The sequence below is a fragment of the Mustela nigripes genome, chromosome 5, assembly GCF_022355385.1.
Source record: "Mustela nigripes isolate SB6536 chromosome 5, MUSNIG.SB6536, whole genome shotgun sequence".
Classification (NCBI taxonomy): domain Eukaryota; kingdom Metazoa; phylum Chordata; class Mammalia; order Carnivora; family Mustelidae; genus Mustela; species Mustela nigripes.
Window position 1 is genome coordinate 59699485 of NC_081561.1, and position 9319 is coordinate 59708803.

Consider the following 9319-nt stretch of genomic DNA (forward strand, 5'->3'; position numbering starts at 1 on the left):
TATGAGTAAGCCCAGATTATTGGCTTTCCCTCCCCCTTTCCAGGGTGTTTTTTTTTTTTTTTTACAACTGAGGTTTAATGCTGATTTTTGTTTGTTTGTTTAAGGAAATAATGGAAAGTGGAGGGTGGAGGAGGTTTTCCCAACCCCTGGAGTACCGTGGGGCCCTGGTGTGTGTCCCTTTGCCTCTAGAGCTGGGCTGGGACCTGTGCAGAGGTCAGTGAGGAGGACTCTCTCTGAGGCAGAAAAGGGAACATCGGGGCAAGGAGGAGGGGTTGGGCCTCCGAGCTTCCATCAAAGGCAGACGCCTCTTTGACCCCATCTGGGCGGCCAGGCTTTCACCCTCCTGTGTGGCCAGACACCCCCATTCCCACCCCAGCCCGGCCCATCTCCGCCTTGCCCCAAACCTGCAAACAATGCGTTGTTGACAATCCACGGGGGCTAAACACTCGATAACACAGTCCCCACCACGCCAGACATCCTAACAGCGGGCCGGGGGGCTCTGGGCTGTGACGGGAAGATGCTTTGAATACATCATCCTGTCAACTGAGTTTATTATTCTTTCGGTCAAGATAAACGGCTGCCGCCATCGAGGGGCTGTATAAATTCCAGGCTCAGAAGTCAGGCAGGCCCCACTCCTTGTTAAACACTCACTCACACACACACTCACTCACACACACACGCACACACGCACACACACATAAATCCTGCTGAGAAAATACTACCCTCCCCTTTGGCCCCACAGCGCTCTCAGGGGCCCAGTAGCCCCTGTCTCATGGGGTGGTCCTAGGAGCCACGTGGGCCTACCCTTGGGCCCTTCCCTTGCCAGGCCTGAGTGGACCCACCCTGGGGGCTCAGGTAGGTCTCCCCACAGGAGCCAGCAGTCCTCCCATCGAGCCCAGCCTCTTGACTCCAGGACTTCTGTCTGTCCAAGGCCACAGCCCCATGTGGGTGGCCAGAGCAACCGTATGGCTGTGTTGGGAAGGGAAGAGGGTTTCAGACTCGAGCTGACAGCCAGGTCCTCAACGTGGACCCCGATGAGGCCCTCAGAAACAGCCAGCATCTAGCCTTGGAGGCAGGGGGTGGGGGGTGGACCCCATGGACTATCTCTTCTCCCCACTCCCACCACACAGAGGAGATGCAGAGGAATCTGTGTCATTTCCATGTGCCGGTCAGAGAGAGGGGTCCTTGCACCTAGAGTTACAAATCCTGGCCTTTCCTCCTGGGGCCCTTGGCTGCTTGCCACTGGAGGGGAGGGGCTCGGCTTGGCGGGCTTTGCTTCAGTCTTGCTCTGTCTCACTTGGGGACTTCAAATCAAATCAAAACAAAGCCGAACCGCACACTGGGGGCCGGGACCGTAAGAGGGAAGCAGCCAGAAGCAGTGGGAAGAACATGAGCTCTGGTGAGAGATCCAGGTTTGGTTCTCCAGTCTTCAGGATCCTTCTCCATAAAATGGGGAGAGTTGTTTCTGTCATGCAGCATTATCATCAGGACTGGAGGCTGAGCACAGCGTGTGGCAGGTGCCTGCATGAATTCTCTCCAACGCCTGCTTCCTATTCTCAACCAGGCCAGGGATGTAATCGTGTTTATTATCCTATCCTATGGACAAGGAGGGTAAACTCCAAAGAGTGTCCAAGGCATCTCCGACAGGAAACCCATTTCACTTCCAACTGCAAAGCAAGCATATCACAGACAATTATTTGGCACCTGCTGGGTGCAGGGGACTGTGCTGGATATTGAAGGAACTAATAGAAGGACTTCAACCTGAGATCGTCCTCCTGTAGGGTGCAGACTCTGTCAGGTCAGGGATCTGTCTGTCTTCTGCAAGGCATGTCTCCTCCCATCCAAAAGGATTCTGGCCCTAGCAGGTGAAGCTCTTGTTTTGAGGTCCAAGGGTTGGTCTCACCACCTTTGTAAAGCACATGATTCCACATGGATCTCTCCGAGCCTCATTTGTCTCATCTGAGAAATGGGTGCCCCAAGATGCAGTCTCAGGAAGGACTCTCGTGGAAAAACTCAGCCAATGCCAGGGGCCTGCCCTGGTGGAGGAGTTCTTGTTATCCCAAAGCAAGCAAGGAGAGCAAATCCCAGATGCCAAAGGCCCAGCTCAAGTAGAAGCAAACCCCCACCCCCATCAGATGGATGGCTGCCACCTGCTGTACTATCTCCGACAACAGGTCCAAGGATCCCCCCAAGCATTTAGGACATGTCACTTCCCCCGCCCCAGCAAGGACGGCAAGCAGGCAGAGGAAACTGACAAGCTGGAAGGAGCTGTGTGTCCAGCCCCAGGTCCCTCTCCACCCACCCCATACCATGTTACCTGCACTCAGGCCTCTCCAGGACTTGGAACTGGGGTCCGGAGCAAGTCCCTGGAGTGTTCCTGAAGTAGGATTTACAGAACCTACACCAGGGCCTGGGGCGCATTCCAGGGGACACTGCCTTGGGAAGAGGATCCAGCATAACAGAACTCAAAGCTATCTGACCATGTGCCTATGCTCTCCAGCTCTGACTGGAGCTCAGAGAATCAGTAAATTGTGCCTTAGGGGCTGCCAAGGAGCAGATAGCCTGAACCCCACCCCCCCCAAAAAAGCCCTTTAAAAAAAATTATTTATTTGACAGAGAGAGAAATCACAAGTAGACAGAGAGGCAGGCAGGGGGGGTGGGAAGCCCAATTCGGAGCTCGATTCCAGGACCCGGAGATCATGACCGGAGCTGAAGGCAGAGGCCCAACCCACTGAGCCACCCAGGCGCCCCCCAATAAAGCTCTTCTGACCTATTTTGTATCTCAGACTGTACCTAAGACCTGACCGAAGGAAAAATTCTACCACTAAAAAGTGTGGGGAATTTGACGATGGAGTTCAGCCCTCTTGTTTCACAGAGGACTTCAGCCACTCAGATTAGAGATGCACTAAGGTCAGGATCCAGGCCCAGTGCTCACTCTTCTGCTCCAGCCTGCCCAAAGCCAGTGTCCAGAGGTTCACCAAAGCTGAGCTAGTGAAGGTTCTGTGAGAATCTCCCAGGCAGCTTTGCAGAAATTAGGAACCTGAAGATCTGGATGCTTCCCGAGCTCCCCGGATGATTTTCTTTCATTTCTGGGACTGGGAACCAGTGCTCTGGGCCGTGAGGGATGCTCCTAAAATCATCAGTATGGAGCTACATGCCTGCTGTGTGACTTTGGACAGATTGCTTTCCTTCTCTGTACCTCAGGCTCCTCATCAGCTAAAGGGAACAACAATAGTACCGGTGCTCAGCGTTGCTGTGATATTAAATGAGTTAACACACAACCAACACAACACCTCACTTCCTCCACCCCGTATGTCTCTCACTCTGCTCCAATTTCAGTAGCCTCCTGGCTATTGAACACGCCATGTCTGTTCCTGCCCCAGGGTCTTGGTACTTACTGTCCCCTTTGCCCAGCACTTTTGTCCCTCAGGTAGTCCTGTGTTCCCTCTCTCAGTGTCTTCGGGGGTTTGCTCAAAAGTCACCAGATCTAAGGCCTCTGCTAATCAGCTCTTCTCCCAATTTACTTTTTACCATGTAGGTTATTTTCTGTTTACTCATTTCTTGGCTTATTCTGCTTTTCTCACTGGAATATGAGCTTCCTCAGAGTTTTGTGTGCTTTGCTTAATGCCAGATCTCCAGCATCTAGAACAGTGTCTGTCGCTCCATAGATATGATTAATTGAAAGCATGTAAATGAAATACTTGAAACTGTGCTGGGGACATCGTAGGTGTCTAACAGATGGAGGTATTACCGTCATTCACACCTGCACCAACATTAGGCCTGGAAAAGACCAAATGTGAGGCACAGCGCAGGTCCCCAAGGGCAGGGAAAGAAGGAAAGGATGCACTTTACAGGCTGAAGTAAGCTCCTATGAGCTGTGTGACCTCAGGTAGGTACGTTCATGTCTCTGAATCCCGGGTTCCTATCTGATCAAATGCCACACTTGTTCTGTGTTTGGCATTTCTGGGAAGAGTATCCAGGTGCCGTGTCACTGCTGATATTTTGGCTCTCAGCTCAGAAACAGACGGGACCCAAGGACAGATGCCTGAGTGAGGTCACGACTTAGGGATCTAATGTCACACTGACCTGGGAGCAGAGTTGTCACCTGCCTAGGAGGTGCAGACACAAGGACGGTTGCCTCACCAACGGGAGGACGTGCAGAGAGCTCCTAACAGGTGGGAAGAGGCCTCCAGATGGCCCCCTCTCTGTCACCACCTCCTCACACCCAGCTTCTGTTGACTGAGGGAGCCAGGAGATCGCCGCCGATAAGGCACAGGCCCTGCTGGGCTAAGCTGACCGGGCGGCCTCCCGCTGCCACCGTCCCCCTGGCGGTCCGCCTACTCTGGGGGACAGCTTCAGGAATATTTTTCTCCTTGAGCGGGGTTAGGGGGGAAGCCTGTAAATGCCTTCAGGGAATTGTTTGAAACTGGTCTGGTACTTCCCCCATTCCTGGCTCGTAACATGTACTCAGATTGAGTGAATGAATGAGCCAGGGTTTCAGACTTCACCCCACAGGCCTGGGGCTCAAGCTGCATCTGCTTCTTCTCTCTTGTGGGAAAAGGCAGCAGTTCAACAAAGAAGATACTTCTGAGCCCTGACTATACGCAGGCAGGGCCCTGAGTGTGGGGCACCCACCACCTACCCATGGGAGCTCACGGCCTAGAGAGGACACAGCACAGAGTGCTTTCAATCCAACTCGCACTTGTGAAGATAGGGCTTTGCTCAGGTGGGAAGCACAGATGGGGCACGGGGCAGAGGGCTCCTGGGAGGGGGTGACACAGAGTCCCTAAAGGCTGAATCTAAAATGCTCAGCAGAACAAGGGGAAGGGTATCCTGCATGGGGGAACAGCTGGTGCCAGGACATGGAGGTGGGAATTAGCCTGGGGTGTTCTGGGAAGGGCCCCGCAGCTCAGAGGAACTTGGGTTACACGTAGAAGAAAGGAGCTGGAGAGGGAGGGAGGGGCCAGGCCTGGGACCCTGGGGAAGGGTGACTTCGGTGGGCTTTAAGCGGGGCCAGAGCGTGCTCAGAGTCACAGGTTTTCGCCAGGTCCTGTGGTTGCATGGCGGCAAAAGGATCTGGGGGCCGAGGCTGGTGGCCTGGGCAACAGTCCAAGGGAGCGGCACCGGGATCTGAGGAAAGGCAGTGGTCACTGGGATTCCATCCCAGTCTCTACCACTTACCAAGAGTACCTCTTGCTTGGGCACCAGGGTGGCTTAGTCGTTAAGCACCTGCCTTCGGCTCAGGACATGATCCCAGGGTCCTGTGATGGAGTCCTGCATCCTGCTCCCTGCTGGGTGAGGAGATGGTTCCCCATCTCCCACTCCTCCTGCTTGTGTTCCCTCTCTTGATGTGTCTCTCTCTGTCAAATAAATAAAATCTTAAAAAAAAAAAAAAGATACCTGTTGCTCTGTGTCGGTTCAGACTTGAGGAAACTGAGGCCTGGAGAGGAGACATGGAGGCCGGAGTGGCTGAGGGCCACCATTCAGGATGCGGCTGGGTTCTCTCTTCCACCCTGAGAATAAAACTCTGCTGGGGGCAGGCCTTGTTTAGAGCAAATTTCCCATCAAGCGAGTTGCCCCAACTCTGTGGTTTTCCTTTCAAGAGAGAAGGCGGTCCTTGAACTTAAGGGCAAACCTGTACCCTTGTCCTTCCTCGAAGAGATAATAAAGTTAATGGGATTATTTCCTCTGCCCAAGAATAGGGCTGCTAAGAAAATACGAGGCGTGAAGGCTATTTGCAAAGGCCAGAGCGAAAGGCCAACTCTTCGCCACCAGGAGGAAGTTAAGGGTGTGCCTCCATGGGCTCCAGGGTTAACCACACCGCCAGGGCCTTGCTCTGCCCGAGCCTGCTGTGTGCCTGGGCTCCGACTTCCTTCTGCCTCCCTCCCTAGGCTCTGGTTCGCACAGGTGCCCAGATCACCCAGGCACCTGGCCCCTTCTGCCTGGTCTCCTAGGTGTGGGTTCATTGGCTAATTCTTTAGCTTTTAGATAAAAAGTTTATCCTAGACCCAGAGAGTCTTTCCAGCTGGTCTTCAAGATGGACTAGGGTCACCACTCTTTTGTAAATGGGGAAACCAAGGTCCCCATTTACATGGAGGTGAGCTTTACATGCTACAAATGACATGGCCAGTTCTGGCAAAGCCCGGTAGGGAAACTGAGGCACAGAGATGGGAAATGACTCACTCTGGTCCGATGGCCAGCTGATGGGATTGTAGTGAGGTGGAGGGACAGGCTCAGAGAGGAGAAATGGCTTGTCTGGGCCCCCGAAGCCTGCTGGCCTAAAGCCTGGGGTGGATCTGGTTCCCTGACCCCTGGAACAGAGCCGGCTCTGTCATCAAACCTGAGTTCCATTCCCCCCCCCCACCCACCACTCATCTGCACAGGGAAGCCTCAGCAGATCACGGCAGCCCCTCTCTGTTTGCTGAGTCTCAGTCATCCCTGACAGTGTCTCCAAACCCCCAGCTCAGCCCCTTTAGATCTTATCGATCCAGCCCCTCCGAGGGCTCCTCACCTGGAGCATCCTCAAACAGCATCCGTGTGCACAGGTGCACAGGCCCGCGGCATGCTGGGCGTTCCGGCAGGGGATAGACAATGGCCGGGTTAAGAGGGTCGTCTTCTTTTCGCACCTCCTGATTCCTGAAGTTTGTAAATCATTATCCCGGGCTACACAAAGCCGGCATTGAGCAGGGCTCGTCGCTGCCCTGTGACAGGGTAGGCAGAGGCTCCTGGGGTCCCTGAGTGGCTGGGTGGTAGCTCCCAGCCCCCCCCCCCCCCCCCCGGGCACCAGGATTGGGTTACCCCTATAATCCCCGCTCCTCCATCCTCCCTCTTTGTGCCCGTTGTAATTTATAATCGAGGGCATGACGCAACCTGCTAATTACATTGCTCGATTTTGAACACATCCCGGGCTTCTGTGACTCAGGCAGCAGAGGGAGGAGGGAGCAGCCGGCTCTGCTTTGTGGCTTATCAGGGCTGGGTTATTCTGCTCACACCCGCTCACGCCTCCCGGCCCTCGGCCTTTGTTAACCAAGGCTTGCATCACCTCCTGCTTTCCATTTCTCCAGAATTTTTTTAAGGGCCTTTTTTATGAGCCACTCCATCTTGTTAGCTAATGAATGATTGTGGGGCAGCGATGGGGATCACTTTGTGTCTCTATTAAATGTTACATGATTGCAATTATGAGTTAACAAGGGACAGCTAATAAAAAAAAACAAAAAACAAAAAACAAAAACAACAACAAAAAAAAACCCCAACTCATCTATTCTGCAGCCTGGGGCAGACCTGGGACTCTGGACAACTGCCTGATTCCCAGGCTGAACAATTCCATGCCCTGGTGACCATAGGCTGGACCAGGAATCCACTGAGGGGAGGAGGGATTCTCCCAGCTGTGGAGGTGCAGCTGACAGGAGGGCAAAGGTTCCAGCTCCAAACCTCTTTGGGGGGCTCCCCACCCATCCGGAGACTTCCGGCTCCCATAGGCAGGTGTCTGGATTACTGTGGTTCCTTCCCGTCAGCCATTGTCCTGAGACCCCTCTCTGCTCTCCAGCTGAGTGAGCTGCTAACCATGAGTCCCCCTGGGCCACGTCCCTGCCTGGACTCCCTTCAGGGCCCTCCAGGTTCTCCCTTTATCACTGGGCCCTCATTTCAACTCTCTGCTTTCAATTAGGCATTCGCATGGCAGGCCTGTCCTCACCAAACCCCCTGTTCAGGGCCCGCCGGGCCCCTGGAAGACGGGTGACCTCAAGAGATGGGCAGGAGGAGGGTCTGAGTGCAGGAAGGGGTGGTAAGCACAGGGGCCCCACAGACAGCTATGCCTTTCCTGTGCAGGAGCCTCAGACTCCCCCCCGGGGTGCCCAGGATGCTGCGGCATGGAAATAAATGGAGCGGCTCCAAGGAGGCAAAAGGCAGGCTGTTAGCTTGGGATCGAACCCTGGGGACTGCTGTGATATGTCCCAAGAATGGCCACTGAGCCTCTGCAGGGGTGGGGATGCAGGAGGTTCTCAGTAATGGTCGGAAGGGAGGGCCAGAGGCACAGACGATGGCCACAACCCACCAAGAAGACCATGACTCGTACCCCAAAGATGGAGGCGGGATGCAGCCCATTCACATGGCACACGGCTGCAGAGTAGCAGGACCGTGTCCCTTCTGAGCAACCAGAAATGCGGCAGAGCCAGCCAGGCACCCACTTGTCCAGTGGACAGAGACACAGGCTCCTGAGTCCTCATCTAGGCAAGGGATAGCCTCTCCCTGGGCCTGGGTTTGCCACCCCCTGCCCCTGCCACGTTCCGGCTGGCACCACAGTGTTCTGTCTGCACTCGCGCTCCGCTTTCACAGGCTCTGCCTGCTGCTGCCTGCCCCCGCTGCACTGAGCCCCCGAGCCCCGCAGCAGCGGCCTGTCCTCTGCTGGCTCGGCTTTTCACAGGCACTCAGTAAATGCTGAGCTACTAAGCAGCTGAAATTAAATGCTCTCCTCACACCCACTCTGTGCCAGGCTTCCTACCCGTGCTCCCCCGGCATCCCCAGGGATCCTCCCAACAATGCTACTGGGAAAACATGTTGGCCCCACTTTCCAGCTAAGGCAGCCGAGGGTAAGATAGCGGATGGCTGGTGGCTGTCGGGTGGGGCTCGGGCTGAGCCGTCTCTGCAGGACCTTGGAACCAGAAGCTGAGTGTGACACGGACGGGGCCCCCCTTCCCAGCTCCTCACGGCCTGGGCGGCAGCGGCAAGCAAGCACGGGGCAGGAGCTGGCAAGGGTGGCCGTAGGCTGGGCGACAGAAGGAACACAGTCTGAGGACACCGCTGAAGTGCGTCTTCAAACACTGTGGCCACGCTGTGGGCGCCGGGAAACCACAGCCGCCCACATCCCTGCGGCTGGGGCCAGCCCAGGGCAGGAGGCCGAGCTGGCAGTGGTGGAGGGTGTCCGAGGGGCACACAAGCAGCAGGAAGGCGGGGAGTGGGCTGCGCCTTGCCAGGCTCACCCACAGAGGGCTTCAGTCAGTGGCGGGGTGGGCTACACAGTTTGCCAGGCCCTTGTTCAAAGCTATTAGGAGTTTCAAGATGGCAGCCGCAGAGCTCTAAGCCAGCCTCGGGGCCCTCTTGCGTGTGGGCTCTTTGGTCACGTATTCATGAGGCCAGTCCTGGCCAGTAGGCTGTTTTCCGGGCTCCCAGCTCCTAGTTCTTCTTGGCAAGGCACTGGGGTACTGGATACTGTGCGAAAGTTCTGGCCCCTCATGGTCTAGTGGGGCCAGTGCAAAGTGCAGTATAGGGCAGGGCACGGCAGGGCTGACAGAAGGGCCAGGCCTCGGGAAGGCTCATGTTG

At 55.4% G+C, this 9319-nt stretch overlaps 1 long non-coding RNA gene across 4 annotated transcripts; it reads right to left on the reverse strand.

Annotated features, from left to right (window-relative positions):
• Positions 1 to 534: 534 nt before the first annotated feature.
• Positions 535 to 6838, reverse strand: LOC132017280 (uncharacterized). Of its 4 annotated transcripts, XR_009404215.1 has the most exons (5): positions 6799 to 6838; positions 6512 to 6636; positions 5401 to 5513; positions 1762 to 2036; positions 535 to 1667 (listed from the first exon to the last, which is right to left on the reverse strand). It is a non-coding gene; the product is annotated as an uncharacterized LOC132017280 (long non-coding RNA). The 4 variants fall into 4 exon arrangements; XR_009404213.1 differs by lacking the exon at positions 6799 to 6838 and having other exon boundaries at positions 1762 to 1906; positions 6512 to 6788; XR_009404214.1 differs by lacking the exon at positions 6799 to 6838 and having other exon boundaries at positions 1762 to 1959; positions 6512 to 6788.
• Between the last annotated feature and the right edge of the window lie 2481 nt (positions 6839 to 9319).